This window comes from Lissotriton vulgaris, chromosome 9 (genome assembly GCF_964263255.1).
Source record: "Lissotriton vulgaris chromosome 9, aLisVul1.2, whole genome shotgun sequence".
Lineage (NCBI taxonomy): Eukaryota > Metazoa > Chordata > Amphibia > Caudata > Salamandridae > Lissotriton > Lissotriton vulgaris.
This window is the reverse complement of record NC_141697.1, coordinates 248216644-248232951: the sequence shown is the minus strand read 5'-3', so window position 1 is coordinate 248232951 and position 16308 is coordinate 248216644. Positions and strand designations below refer to the sequence as shown.

Sequence of the window (16308 nt, the reverse complement as noted above, 5' to 3'; positions counted from 1 at the left end):
TTACAGATTCAAGGGACGTGGTCTCCGTCGGAGTCCATGTACCACATCAATTTCATGGAACTCAGAGCTGTTCACTTGGCACTGAAGGCCTTTCATCCGTCCTTTCAGACCAACTCTCTGCTTGTACAGACTGACAATACGACCACAATGTATTACCTCAACAAGCAGGGGGGCTCGAGATCACGCACTCTGTCGCAGGAGGCGCAGGCGATCTGGCACTGGCTTCTGGCCAGAGGACTGGCGATAACGCCTACCCATCTGCCAGGTGTACAGAATGTTCAGGCGGACGCACTGAGCAGACTGATTCAGGAAAACCACGAATGGGTCATAAACGACGAAGTACTAGGAGAAGTCTTTGCAAGGTGGGGGACTCCAGACAGATCTGTTCGCCACCGCCGAAAACAGCAAATGCTGAGACTTCGCCTCCAGGTACTACCAGCAGGGGACGCTGGGGAATGCGCTATGGATCAACTGGTCAAACAGCTTTCTGTACGCTTTTCCACCCATTCCCTGATTCCGGCGGTGCTCATCAAGCTGTCCCAGTCCAGGGCGCAGATGATTTTGTCTGATGCCCGATGGAGCTACATGGCTGAGCTATAGGGGAGATGGACCGTGGATTCCCTCCTTGGTCGTCACCTACCCAGTCGGTCTTTAGACAGACTTCCTCTTGTCTCTCCTTGTTGTCTTTTCTCTTTTTCCTCCCTTTCCCACCTCCCCCGCCCCTCCAATGCTTTTCTCTCTCCTATCTCTCCTCTCCAAATGTATTGCCTTTTATTTTGGATGGATTGTGTAATTGTTGATCTTGTTTGATACATTGTTGATCCTCATGTATAGCGCTCTGATACCTTTGGGTCTAGCCAACCTCACTTCCCCCCCCCCCCCCCACTACTTTCTCACTCCTCTCTCTCCTCCCCTAATGTATTGCTGACTGCTTGATATAATGTTTACTTGTTTTATGTTTTCCTATATATTGTTGAACCACATTGTTGCACTTCCTTTCGTCTCTCCTGCTGTCTCCTACCACATCCGCCCGCCCTCTATTTAAGTCTCTCCTTCCCTCCTCTCTCAATGTATTGAGACTGAACTTTTTTGTCTGACGCCCGATGGAGCTACTAAGTTTAGCTATAGGGGAGATGGGCCGTGGATTCCCTCCTTGGTCGTCACCTACCCAGTCGGTCTTTAGACAGACTTCTTTCCGTCTCTCCTCATTGTCTAGTCCCTAGCTCCTATCCCCTCTCCCGGAATTCTCCCCTTGCCCGCTACTCTGCCTACTCCCTGTCCTTTGTGCCCTTTGACTAAGCACTCCTTCTCCCCTTGTTGGGGAAAGATCCAATATGTATACTCTGGAGTCTCAGCGAACCCGCTGAGTGAGTCCACTGCGCCAAGGGAGCCACTCACACTTGAGGTATGGTATGGCACCCCTTGCCAAAGCACTCCCTCTCCCCTTTCTGGGGAATGATCCAGTATGTAGGCCTTGGAGTCTCAGACTGCTCTGAGAGAGTCCACTGCGCAAAGGGAGCCTCTCGCAATAGAGATATGGAAGGGATCCCACTTCCCCTGGGATCACAGCTTACTGGACTTTGGACGTTGCCTTGACTCGTCTACCGGTTTGTGTCCCCGTCACCTTTCCCCTCTTCTCCCCTTGCGGTGACTCACCCTCCCCTCCCCTTTCCCACCTTCATTACCTTTCTATTTCCCCTACTCCAAACCCCCCTGAATCCCTCACCTTGCCTTCTTCTCCTCCTTACGTATTTGTGCTTATTGTTTATCTCAACCTTACAAGTAACTATGTTGCCATGCTCTAAGAACTGTGTAACCTTTGTAACGATATAACCTGTAACTATGATCTGATGCTCATGTAAAGCGCTCTGATACCTCCGGGTCTAGCAAGCGCTATATAAAACTTTAATAAATAAGATCCTAAGCATCTTTACACAGATTTTAAATTAATTCTCATTTTGTTAGTTCATGGTGTATGCTGCACTATTCTACTGAACCATTCTAGTGAAGCGTAGCCTTGTTCTGAAGTATGTACAACAAAGCAAGGACTAATAGTACTATCAGTGCTAGTGTCAGCTGCATCAGTTTCTCATGGTCTTCTCGCAAGTGAGGCAGATCAGCGTTCTAGCTACAACATGGAGTAAGACCTGCATTCTTCTAAGGCTGAGGTCCGGACGTGCCTCCACCACAGAAGCAGCTACATAGACACCACATGTCGCAACATCCTTAGAGAAAGGCATTCAACTGTATCATACAGCACCAAGAGGCATTCAAAGCACTAAGATCCAACTGCCCTTAAGATAAGTGAACAGTTGTAAGTACCAAAATAATATCACCAACCTCTGATAAGTGTTCACCACTCCAATCAGGGGTGAGCAACTAGCTTGTTTAGGTGTGTGTAGGGGGCGGAGGTGTTGGCGGGGGTTCAAGACTGGATCCAAGGAAGTACTCAACAGCAGCATCCCCAGGAAAGAGAGCACTACTGCCACTTAGCAACCTCCTCTGGGCTGGTACTGCTTGGACTTACCCTAGGTTGCCAGCTCCGCATGGTAGGACATGCAGTATGCACATTCACCACAGATCAGCTATGTTGGCAGGCACTGCATGCCTACATGACAGCACAGACAGCCAGGTATTGTGCCATTCTACATCAAACAGAAGGGGTGGCACCATTCAAACGCTATTCTGTGAGCAACAATGCACAGCTGCTTTCTACCAATAGACCATAGGAATTTTTTTATCCACTAGCACCAACTTTAAATACCCTCTGTATATTATGGTGTAGTATTTGGAGTTGTGTGCAAAGTAGTATTACAAAACTTTTTCATAAACTAAAGTTCTGCGTGGACAGTAATTTTATTCTTATGAAGTCTAAAGTCTATCCTCACACCACCTAAGCTTTGGACTACTCAACTTCTGCAGCCTCTGGGCCATGCTCTACAGCGTTGTAATTGGCGCTCTGTTTTAGATATATAGTAAGACTAAGCAACGTTGTCAAAATCTGAGCTCAGTCACACACCTCTGCACCTCCCGCCCTGGGACTCCTGAAAAAGCCCCCACACAAGATCTTACATTTGTTACACAAATCAGGTGAAATTAAACAACAGTATGTTATTTGTGAATTTAAGTCTTGTGGTGTTGAGACTGTGCGCCACCCCCAAGTTTTCTGCGCCAGTCACAGGAAATGTTAACTACTACATGCTGAAAGCACTTGCCTGTAATAGTTAATAAAGTCCCATTCTCTAAGACCCATTATTGGCGTAGGTAGCCGTCTCTTCAGTTGCTGGCACACGACTGAAGGGTAGCACTGCCATCCAGTATCATTACTCGTGCACATGGTGATGCCAGGTCAGATAGGCAGATTGTGCAGTGAACTATACTGAATCTGGCCCGGCATCTAGTAGTGTGCCTTTGACAGAGCCATAGACTGCATCTCACTGGCCTGCCGCTTCCCGTACCTCTGGTTCAGTTCAGATGGTAGCTGGAGAATCAGAGATTGAATGCATCAATACATGCAATGGGATGCGAGTCTCTTAAAGGAGACTTATTTATTCCGAATTAGCTAGGGCTCGAGACCCGAGATGGAGCAATTCCATTGCATAACTGTGACCCAGTATATTTTAGGTTTTAAGCTGTTCCAAGTCATTTTTCTAGACCAATACACCAAACAAAAAGATCATTGTTGATGTTTCTATTACAAAATAGAAAGAACTATTCTACTTCCGATAACGCTTCATTCAAATCCTCACATAGGAAAACTGGCAACTATGCAAAACGCTATTCTTACGCAGTACTTGTACCCACAGACTTTCAGTTTAATACTTTACTATCTAACAGGTGTCATTTTTTTTAACAAACCCAATGGAACTCATTTGGTCAACCCGAAACGCGGCTTAGCGGGCTCTGCTATGATTTGAACGTGGCCTGTGCTCACTGGGTGGCACACAGACTGAGCGACAGATGCTTTACTGGCAGAGCTATCTTTACATTTGCTTTTAGATGCAAGCGCACACGTCACCACGGACCAAGGCAATGCGTGAGGCTATTAGGAGCTACATCATCATCACGTATGTAACAAGCGCCTCAATTTACAAGACAGTTGTTGCCCCAACAGTAGGAAAAAATACGAAAACAACCAGCATGTAAAACACAGTAAAGAGTCGCCTGCGGCCTCCACGAGTTGGAACTGGACACCACCAAAAAACTAGAAGGCTTTAATTAGCAAAACAGCTCCCTGGAATTCCGTGGAGATCCAAACGTCAAGACCAGCTTTGCTCGGGACTGCCCTCCCAACCCGGTCACCCTCTGCAGTGGAGAGAGTGGGGACTGCAGCAAGAGCTCCCACCTTCCATGCCATGGTAGCGGCGGAGAGATCAGTCAACAGCCTTTGCGCGTCTGCACCCCTAAAAAGCCCACACAAACATACATACCTCTGCACTGGCCAGAGACGGGGCCCCGAGCAGGCCCACCTCCCCCGGCTCCGCCTTGGCGTGGGGCGCCTGGCTAGGAGGGCCGTCTCGCTACTCCAGCTGCTCAAACAAACCACTCCCGTAACGTCACGTAAAGCTGCTTCCGCCACTGAAAATAATCCCGCCGCTCCCAACCGAAACCAAATTTTAATCCGCAGTCGTCTCCGTGACGTGCCCGGGCGGCTGCGCGCATGCGCCTCTCTGCGCTGGCCTGTTCTCGGGCACTTCCGAGTTCCCGAAGAAAACCTTTTGGGGAGGAGCGTGGGCTTTTAATAGTCTGTTAATCACAAGGTGTTAAAGCACACCTCTTGAAAACTTCCTTCCCTAATCACCCAAACGACACGCAAGGGAAGGCTGAGCAGGTATCCTTTTCATTTTGTTAGTTCCGTAGTTCTCAACCGTCAACACCAGATAGGAAGGTGAGGGCGAGAGGTAATACATTTAAAAGTACAACAAGCACAGGCAACTTTAATATGCCCTTTTTTTTATTTCAAACATATGCCACGAAAACACATCTCATGAATATTTGATTTTTTGCTTTGTATTTACACTGCTGTTTTAGTATACTTTGTAATACATGTGTTGCTTTGTATAATTTGTTGAATATACTAAGTATGGAAAATATTCCTTTAACTATCCATGGATCCTCTTAGGCAGCTTCTACACAAAAACTAGGACTACAAATGGGGAGATGAACGGTAAAAGCCTTTCAAATTGATAAGGAACAATATAACCAATCCCCCCTTTTTCATTGGCAAAAATGCATCATTACTTTGGTGCCGATAGTTTAAAGGCAGTATTATCTCAACAAATTAGAGGGTGGTTGGTTATGCCTCCAGAACGCTCAACACAACTGAAAGGCAGTATTCATTTCATTTCATCAACTTTTATTCGATTATAAGTTTATATAATCATGAAAAGTACATTTTTAAAAAAGAACTTTTTGAATATAGAACAAAGGTAAAAACAGTGAGCGTTAGAGTCACGGAAAATTAAATCATTATACAGAGAAACTTTTGAAATGGTGATGTGGTTTCTGGAAACTAGAAAAATACTGTTTTTAAATAGAGACATTGCGACGTATTAAAATTACTGTTTTCAAAAAGATTGCTATCAGTTTGGCTTCATGCGGGGAATTCGGGGATTGTAAATAGGAGAGAGCTGGATACGATTGTCTGAGTCCACTGGAATGGAGGATGGGAATAATCCATGTTTTCCTTGCTTGTCTGTAATATTTACAAAAGAGGACGACGTGAATCGTGGATTGTGCTGAAACCCTGTCACAGGGACAACTCATCAAATTACGGGACCAGTTCTTTGTTTACGGGAATGAGACCAAACGATAAAGGAGATCGAAACGGAATCTTGTAATTAAAAACTTTTCATAGTTCGATAGGAAATATGTCAGGTAGGGCTGAATGAGTTTTCCTGGCTGCAGCAAGCAAATTTTCTCATTTTGTGTTTTGGTGATCTCTGCTTGATTTCGGAGTTCTCTTAAATGGCCCATACATAGTTGCTTTAGCTGTTTCTTTGAAATGTCTTCGATTGAGGGTGGTTCGAGAAAATAGTGGTCACAGTCCAGATCTTTAAAGAACTTATGAATGTAATTAAGCCACGGGATTTTCCGCCAATTTGATAAGCCAAGACAGTCAGTGATAAGGGCACGGGTTATGTGACTTTCAGGGTTACACCATATTCGTTGCCACATTAGGATAGGCTGGCATCGGATGGTGTCGATAATGTATTCCATGCCTAGCTCCCGGTGCGAGGCTAAAATCGGGGAACTTTGGGGAAGAGCTAGGATGTATTTGATAAAGGCGTTTTCGGTGACCTGAAGTTGGTCAATACATCCGTGGCCCCAGATACCAGCTCCATAGGTGGCCACACTGTGGCATTTTGCATAATATATGGCTAACAATTCCGGTGGTGCTGGTTTGCCTAGTTTCCTCGAAAAAGCAATTAGTGCGGAAGTAGCACGGCGAAAAGAGAGATTTCTGGCTTCCACTGCCTTGCGCCAGTTCATTGTGTCATCCACTAGGATGCCCAGATATGGGTACACCGGGGTTTTTTCTAGCCTGTTGTTGTTGATCGTTATGGGCTTGGATACTTTAGTCCTAGGGCCAATGTTCATTGTAAAAGTTTTTTTGATATTGACTTTGAGGCCAAGTGAGTCCATAAATGTCACATATTTATTGAGCTGCCGCTGGAGTTGGTTTGAGGTCCGTGCCAGAATTACAGAGTCGTCGGCATACAGGAGGATAGGTATCGGGCGATGGTCTATCTGGGGAAGGTCCTGGCTCCCTTCCAACATCGCCTGTTCAAGACCGTTTGTGTAGAGGTTGAACAGGAAGGGAGCCAGTACACACCCCTGCCTTACTCCTCTCGATATTTGGAAGGGCTGCGATAGTTCACCGTTGATGCCAAATCGGACTCTACCTTCTGCGTTGGTGTATAGCTCTCTTAAGAAGGCTAGTGTGGGAGGGTCAACACCAAGATGAGCTAGAATTTGCCAGAGCTTTGCGTGCTGGACGCAGTCGAATGCAGCGCTTAAGTCTACATAGACCAGGAAGATGTTACCTCCTTTAGCTCGGGCGTATTTTCCGGCCAGAAGAACGAGATTTAGGGCCTGTTCTACGGTTCCGAGCCCCTTCTGGAAACCATATTGCAGGTCAGTAATGATGTTATTCTCCCGGGCCCAAGATTGTAGTCGGTCCAGGAATAATCGACCTGCGATCTTGCCCGTGGAGTCCAGAAGGGAGATCGGTCTGTAGCAACTAGGGTCGTTGCGGTCACCTTTTTTGAAGATGGGTAACAATGTCGAGGTTGACCATGAATGGAGGAGTCCGGTTGTGGCTACTGCTAACATGACCCGTGTAATTATTTTCGACCAGTGATCGACGTCATGTAGGAATATGTCCATTGGAACCCCGTCTGGACCAGGGGCCTTGCCTGTTTTTGAGGCCTTAATTGCCTTTATGACCTCGCTTAGAGTAAAATGTAAATTGATCGGATAGATGTTGTTCTTCGCCAGTTCGGGTTCCTGGGTTTGGATGGTTGGTGCAGCATCTGATGGTGTTCCGAAAATTTTTGAAAAGTGGGAAACCCAGTCCTCCTCAGTTATTGCCACGTCTAGATGGTCAGGATCACTGGTGTTGGCCAGGAGGGGTGATCCTATGGTCTGCCAGAATGCAGTGCTGTCTTTCCTTTGTGCACTGTCGTGTAATCGCAGCCAGAGGTCTCGCTTGATTTGTTTTTTACGGTTTTTCCGGGCGGTATTGTAGGTTTTCCTCAATTGGGAGATTTTTTGGGGGTCTCTTGGTTGTTTGTGGAGAGCTTCTTTGAGGGATGTGAGTGCCTTCCGACAGGCGGTATCGAACCATCTCGCAGTAGGGAGTCTGGACTTGTTTTTTGTGTTAATGAATAGCCCATCCCTTATTACTTCTTGGATGCTTTGGAAGGAGATGACAATTGATTCTGGTGGAGTCTCAGGGGACAAGCAGTTGGTTATCCAGTGGTGTGTTTTTCCGAGAATCCTCTGTGTCATCTCTTCCGGATCGGTCTTTGTCCATTTAACTGCGTATCCGTTCAATTTCTTCATGGACAGTGATTGTTGATCAAGGGAACTAGGTTTTACGGGGAGTGTCCCTGCTTGCTTCATGTGGATTTCCACACTGAGCGGATAATGGTCGCTTATTGGGTTAGACCCAATTTCGTGGTTACTTAGTTGCCCTTTGAAGGAATTTGAGGCTAAGATGTAATCGATGGTTGAAAAACAGCCTCGCCCATGGAAGATGGGTAGGTAATCCTGCTTCGGATTGACTAATTCATTGACAAAGTCCAGATCTAGTGCGAAGAGGATTTCGTTTAGTTTATTGCCACCTGGCGAATGCACGAAGTGAGGGAGAGGATTTCCAAGATCATTCTGGAGCCCGCAGTTCCCATTTCTGTGCATTGGGCACAGTCTGGTGTTAAAGTCGCCACCCCAGATAAGGTAGATTGTAGATTTGTTACTGTCTTTTTGAAGTAAAGTTATAGATGTGACTATTTCATCTAGGTGTGAGGAGCATTCCAAAGGGCTTGAGTTATTATAGTAGTTTATGAGTATGTAGAGATTTCCTTTAGGTACTGTTAGTTGTGCGATTAGTATAATTTGAAAAAAGGGGGATTCCTTTAGTAATTTCACGGTGAAGGGGAGGGTGTTGTCAATGTAGGTCGTAAGCCCCCCTTTTGGTCTGCCCATGTTACCAGGTATTGCTTGGGTGAAAAGGGTTTTATAGCCAGCTAAATGGAGTGGAGTTGTACACCAGGTTTCTTGCAGGCACAGTATTTGATGTCTCTTTGCTGTGTCTAGCCATGAAGAGGAAGTTATTTTTGTGCTTAAGCCTGCGATGTTCCAAAAAACGGTGGAAAGTGTTAGATTTGAGGATTCCTTCACAATATGTGATACTTTTGTCGGGTTGTTAGCAGCCTTGGTTGCTGGTGTTTGTCGTGATTTGACACAGGGGCGTTCATCTGAAGCTATAAAGGCTGCAACTGGCTGGTGGGACGTTCCAGAGGTAGTGCCAGCTTCTGCTGAGGGGATGGTAAAGGCAGCCTTTTTTGAAGCGTTAAAGAGCACTTTGGGTGGTTCCTGGGTGGTATGGGTGGGTGTTTCGAGATTAGTAAGAAGGATGTTAAGTGGTTCCTGGAATGGAGTTTCGTGTTTGTCACAGGGGAACTCTGCGGGTGCTGAGTGTTGTGTGACATTAAATAACTGTAAAGTACTGCCAGTTTTGACATGTCTAGGTTCGTCCCTGAATGGTCAGTCGACCATCTCGAGGCAATCAAAGCGGTTTTGGGTTGGAAGACCCTGCCAGCCTTCATAGGTTTGATAGGGTCTTTCTTGCCAATAGTGCCTTGGGTGTTCTCGGGGCCATTCTCTTAGTCCACTCCTACCTGCATGATCATATGTGTATTCCATCTGGTTCCATGGCACCTGATTCCATGGCTCCTGGTTCCTCGGTTCTTTAGGAAGCTGGTGCCAAGTCCAGGGTGGAGGATTGCGATGTTGTTTTGCTGGGGGGTAGAAAAAGGAAAGATGACGAGCGTCAATCCCCCCTTTTTTGTCGAGCAGGGGCCAGGCACAGATGTAGTCCACTGTGGAGGGGTCTCTGCATGTTACAATGATGCAGTCTCCGCGGATTGATTTTGTCGTTTTGCCTATCCAGGCTACCCTGCGGGCTGTAGTGATCCCTCCAGATAGGTGGGATTCAAGAGGCCTGTTGATGCTTAACCACTGCATGACCTTATTTTTAAGTGACCATGCAGTTTCAGGTGTTTCGTCGGTTAACTCTGGTATGCCTGTGAGGACTATTGTGTAAGGAGTGGCTTCTGGTGGCAAGTGGACAGGGCGTCTAGCTGCTGGAGGTTTTCTGATGGTATTTTTAGGGGTCGGCTGCGGGGTCGGTGGTTTCGATGGTAGGATTTCATGCCTTTTCTCTGAAGGGGCTCTGCTGGTATCTGTGTTTGTCGCTAGTCCTGGGGTATCTGTAGTGACTGAATCTTTACTTTCTATTCGCTGAATGGGTACAGCGGAGGGTTTATTTCTCTGGGGTTGGGGCGTTTTAAGTAATGGTTTTTGATGCGTGGTGTTTTGTTTATGGTTTTTCTGTGCTAGGGTCGTTTGATTTATGTGATTAACTGTCTTCTGTGTTTGTGCTTGATGTTGTTTTTTAGGTGGCTGCGAAGTATTCCGCTGGCCCTTCATTTCTATCCGGGTGTTAGTGTCGAGAAGGGTGGCCGAGATTATAGTTAACTGTGCTTCTAGATTCCTGATGCTGAGTTGGATGGGCTTCAGATATTGGAATAACAGATCTTTTGTTGTAGTGAGTACTTGCGAGGTGACCCTGCAAGTTTTGCATTGGTTGTCGAAGTGCTCGCTTGAAATTGCCTTGTGTGGTGGTTGGTTAGTTACTGAGGGAAATAGTATACTGTGTGACGTTGTGGAATTTGAATGAGATGACGTATGTTCGGGACAGGAGATCTTGGTTTCTGTTTCTTTGGTGGTTAGTGAATGTTTTTTCGGAATTGCTCCTTCCCTGTCACCTTGTTGGTGCGGATTTCCGTTTGGCTGGGCGTCCTCCTGAGTTTGGCAGATAGCTAGATCAGGGGTTATTTCCAAATCGTCGGACGTTATAGAGAGGTCTGACTCAGACTGTGTAACGGAAAGGTTTACTACCGCTGGTACTGTGTTTATGTCTGGTACTGACAGTGTCACGGGAAGGGAACAGTTTAGTGTGTCAAGATGGATAGGAGAGGTGGCGTTTGCTATGGCGCCTAGAGAGGAACGTTTTGCATTGGCGTTCATAAGATCTAGTGAAACTCTCTTTTCCATCAGGGCAATACTCTGATTTATTGCCTCGTGAGCCCGTGAGATGAATAGGTCAATCGGACCTGTTACTTGGGCTACCTCCTGTGCGTGCTTGGATTTAGTCTTAGTGGTGCTCCTTGTTTTAGGTGGCATGATGTTATGATGTTACCTGGTTGCGGGTTCGCTGATGAAGGGGGGGTGGCCCGGTCCGGTCTCTATCGGGCACTAACAGGCAACAACGGGCCCGCCCTTGGCCCGGGCTTCGCCCCGGGCTTCGACCCGAGGGCGTCCCGCGATGCGCGGTCCAGGAAACACCTTTGTAGAGTGAGGAGTTGTATGGGGGCGGGGCACTGGAAGGGGGCGCGGCTCTCACGGGAAGAGGACCAGCTGGAGATGGTGTATGCTGGTCCTCGCAGTCCCGGGGCCGGCGCCTCGTCCTCCTCTGCGGCCTCGCGAAGGTGTCAGTCACGCAGCTGCACTTGGGCTCAGAACAGTGCTACTCCTGTAGCGGAAAACAGCAGGTTAGGAACTTCAGAGCGGTCCTGTGGCAAAAGCGTTTGCTCCACGAGTGGCACCCGCGAAGCGGGTGTCACGAGCAGTTGTAGTGCTTAGCTGGGGGCGGGGCACTGGAAGGGGGCGCAGCTCTCACGGGAAGAGGACCAGCTGGAGATGGTGTATGCTGGTCCTCCCAGTCCCGGGGCCGTCGCCTCGTCCTCCTCTGCGGCCTCGCGAAGGTCTCAGTCACGCAGCTGCACTTGGGCTCAGAACACTGCTACTCCTGTAGCGGAAAACAGCAGGTTAGGAACTTCAGAGCGGTCCTGTGGCAAAAGCGTTTGCTCCACGAGTGGCACCCGCGAAGCGGGTGTCACGAGCAGTTGTAGTGCTTAGCTGGGGGCGGGGCACTGGAAGGGGGCGCGGCTCTCACGGGAAGAGGACCAGCTGGAGATGGTGTATGCTGGTCCTCGCAGTCCCGGGGCCGGCGCCTCGTCCTCCTCTGCGGCCTCGCGAAGGTCTCAGTCACGCAGCTGCACTTGGGCTCAGAACAGTGCTACTCCTGTAGCGGAAAACAGCAGGTTAGGAACTTCAGAGCGGTCCTGTGGCAAAAGCGTTTGCTGAAAGGCAGTAATCAAACGAGATCTACTGGCATGTGTTTCGGCTGTGAATCATTTTAGACAAATTTACTCTTCAAAGTGATCATACGACCCCTTGTCGATATCTAGTCACCAGGGAGAGAGTTAAAATGTACGGCACCCATTGCAAGGTTGTGCTCAAAATTGCAAACGTACTGCTTTGAGATATTGTATGTACCTGGTAAGCATTGCAAATGCGCAGGTTGTTCATCTAGGTTCAGCACTTTGTGGATGAGAGGCAACATAAAAAGGACAAATCAAATGTACATATTTAGACTGACAAAATTGTTCTTGTGTCGGTATCTTTCTTTTATTTGTCAGATGTATTTGTAGTATGCACAGGAACAAAATCAGCCAACGTGTTTCGCCCAGACAAAGGGCTTCTTCAGGGCAAAATAATTTGTAGACAAGAAGGTAGTTTGTAGGAATATTTCAAAGAGGTACGTCAATGGTAAAATCTGGTCCGGAGTTGAGGTTGTCCCGTGTAGGGGAGAAACTGCGAGGAAAGCAAAAGGACCAGCCGAGTCGCGCTGTCCGAGTCAACTAGTAGGAGCTGTGTCCGGTGTACCTCAAGCTGAGTGGCTGGTGCTGTTTTTTGCACCTCGTGTTGGACCATACTCGGTTTTAGTTATTAGGTTATTGGGGTACTTCCATGACGCTGGAGTCCGTACAAGAATTTCGATACACTGAACTGTGAATTTTCCTAAATTTATAATCCTGATGAGATATATTAATATTTTATCGATATCCTCTGTTTGAAGACTATGATTCGGTAGCCAACTAATGCCCTGAAGAAGTCTGTGGCCAGTACCACTATAGACGAAACACGTGTTGGCGGCTAGACTGTGTTGGGAAGATCATTTTTGAATAAACAAAGACTACTAAACTTGTGATTGATTGTACTAATCTCATGTGTTGTTTTTAGCTCAGGATATATCTTGATTTTGTATTATACATGGTACTGATTTATCATTACCCGTTTGGTTGTTGGTGGATGGCCATCACCTTATCCTTTGAGCTTGTCTTATTGTATATATAGAGATTTTCTTGTCACAACTCAGCTCAATTGTCACCCAGCCATCCGACTCTGTTTTTGCGATCCTTGTGACTTTGTGAATTCCATAGAACCTTGCAGTGTTCTACTTTGACAGTTGTGATGAAATAGGCATTCTGGACTATACTAGACATTAATACTTTTCTCTGTTTATACTCACCTGTGTCAGAGTTGCAACAAGAGCTCAGCAAGCAAACTCTCAACATCAGAAATAATTGAGAAAAGTTAAGTGCAAGAGTTAACATTAAACACAATTAAAAAGTGGCCTCAGCATGACAACAGTATTCCGGATAAGATAAAGTTTTCGGAAAACCATGCGAAATCTGAAACCTCTGCAACAGCAACACATCCGACCTTCTCTTCCTGACCAAAACATGTTTCAACCCAGCCTCCAACCTGGACATCGCCACACCCATCCCGCCAGCCTACAAATTCATACACCAGGATCAAACCCACAAACCAGGTGGAGGAGTTGCGATCATCTACAAAAACATGATTGACTGCGCAACCTCTACGGATTAGACACCAATCTCATGGAAAACCTCCACTTCAAAATACAAACAGACTATAATGCCACCCTTAAGTGAACCTACGCTGACCTCATGTGGGGCATCAGAATTCTGCAACCACATCTCAGACTTCATTGCTCTCTTCTCCATCAGATCAACCAACTACTTCCTCCTTGGGGACCTCAATTTCCACCTGTAAGACACCACAGACCCTAAATCCATTGCCCTCCTCGACAGCCTCAGCAACCTCATACTCACCTACCTTATTCAAGGACCAAACCACACCCTCAACCTTATTTCCTCCTCCAACAACAAGATCACCACCGCTCACATGACCCCGCTCATATTGGTCAGACCAATACATTATACATTTCAAGAAACCCACCCACAAAGCCACCCCACCAGAAAAACCCAAAGCACCATCAAGACTCTGAGGCAAAATATCAGAGGAAAACTGGACCAAGACTCTATGGGTACTCGCAAACATTTTCCCAAGGACCACAAAGTTTGGTCTGTGATATAATCGAGGGCCGCATCGATGCTAGCAGGATGGTGATCCGAGGAGGGATGTGGAGGGGGTCAGGTTTGGGCGGGTGGGGGGGGGGGAGTTGCACTTTTAGCGCAAGATGGCTTTGACCATGAATGTATCCTAAAGTTAAGTGGTGCTTGGGTGCAGGACATCCTACTTACTTTCATTAACTTCAATTAACCTTTAAATAAAGGCTTGCCTGTATATATATTTTTTTTAATTTTAGTGCTGAGTCGAGTGAACCACAGCTCATTGCTGTCGTTCATCAGAGGGCTGCATGTAAAGGTCATGAGGGCCGCATGCTGCCCCCGGGCTGTACTTTTAGTATCACTGCTCTACAGGAACACCCACACAACCAAACCGGGACCCTCGATGTTGACACCAAGCTCTTCAATATATGGTTCGCTGACTGCCCCATTTGTGCCGCTCCCACCAGAAACAAGATCTACAAAACCAACAAATGAACTAGCTAGTTCCCATGCAACCTCAGGGAGTCCAAGCGCCACTGCAAGCAACTTGATAGAAAATTGAGACTCGGCAAAAACACCACCCTAGATCCGCAAACAAAGCCGCCCTCAATTTCTACCACTAACAATGAGATGCAAAGGAAAAGGCACAAACTCTTACCATCGTCAAAGAGTTCTCCAATCCTGCAGCTGCCAACAACATCATCCCATCCCAAGCAGTCTGCAACAACCTCAAACTTGTTCAAACAGAAGATTGCCAAGATCCACAACACATTTGACCCACAGCATACCAATACAAACTCTCCTGATCAGCCAAACTCTTCCTTTATCGCCAAATAAAAGCTAAGGAACTAGAAGCCTCTCACAAATGAAGAAACCCCTGCCCTAATGAATACCCTTCACTCAGAAGACCCCTCAGAGCCATGCTCCCACTTTATATGCAACCATGCAAGAACCATCACCTACCACACACTCACCGCTAGCATCAACACCTCCATAACCATTACCACCTTCCCATCTTGCTGAAAAAATACAGAAGTCAATGCCCTATTGAAGAAACTAACAGTGGACCCCAACATCCTCAACAGCTACATACCCATAACGTTCCTGCCTTTTCCATCTACACTAATTGAAAAAGCCATCAGTACCCAACTCGCAGACCACCTAGAACTCCATCAACTCCTAGACAGCGCTCAGTCAAGCTTTCACACCAACCACGTGGTACAGAAGAAAGGGTCCACATAGCAATAATTTAGACAAGTAACAATAGTAAAAATTAATAAGAAAACATAAAACAAAGTAAGAACACACTGTTATTTAATCACACTGTGTCAAGTATATTCTTTGCAGTTTTAGTCAAACATCATTAGAGCCCCTAAGAAGTGAACGAGGATTGAAGTGTAAGTGAAAGAGGGGTTTGTGCAACGTTCTCAAAATTGGTGACAAATGGAAGAAGAAAATCAATAGAATCACAGTGTTAGTTGATCCCGGCTTCAGAAAGAGCCGAAGAATAGAAGAACAATCAATGTTCAATCAATCTAATGAAACCATGCCAAATGTACAGAGAATAATGTCCATGAATTATGTAACGCTGGCTGGTTGTAATGCGGGATAAAGTCGACGTTTCGACCCCAAAGGATTGTTTGTGTCGATGAAACCTTAAAGCGGGGTCTTCCTCAGGACAGGGTGAAGCGTAATCAAAGTCGGGTAATTGCAACAAATGAAATATACAGGGAAGAAAACCAAGTCAAAACGGCTTGGCATACTTTATACTATGTCGGGCCAACAGGCTCCAAATCGGGTGGAGAGCGGGATACTCATAACAATTGACTTGGAAGAGCTAGTGGGTTCAATGAGCATAAGTTAAGGACTGATCAGAAATGAAACTTAGTCTAAGCGTGTGTAAAGCCATCAATGGCTAGATTTTGAACTTACGAATGGAGGTTATAACTTCTAGGATCTGCGTTGTCGGGTTAGTCTTGCCGCCAGATCCGTTTGGTCCATCAATTACACTGCAGAAGATTAAAAGCATACAACGGAGGTAGCAGTAATTTTATCCGAATGCGGATATCCGCTATGTATGTCTGTACTTAAAACAAAACCATCGGTACTCACAACTTAGTCAAGATTGTTCGTGTCAAGGGGGCGTGGCCAGCGACATGGCGGAGTAAGACGTGCCTTAGCTCGTCTCCCTGGATACTGCATAAATCCGACGTTCTAAATACACCATAAACCTCAGAAACCTCGATAATTTGAAGCCTGAGAGACTCCGACAGCATTGCAGCCCGACTCTCTCGGAATC

General features: G+C 46.6%; 1 protein-coding gene across 2 annotated transcripts in view; it reads right to left on the bottom strand.

The window, feature by feature from the left end:
* Positions 1-4691, bottom strand: part of FBXO34 (F-box protein 34) — a 197222-nt gene extending 192531 nt beyond the window's left edge. The window contains exon 1 of one of the 2 annotated variants that reach the window (XM_086937442.1): positions 4431-4691. The gene's annotated coding sequence lies outside the window, so the exon portion shown is untranslated. The remainder of the gene's footprint in view (positions 1-4430) is intronic. The other variant, XM_086937443.1, reaches the window with a different exon arrangement.
* Positions 4692-16308: the final 11617 nt, after the last annotated feature.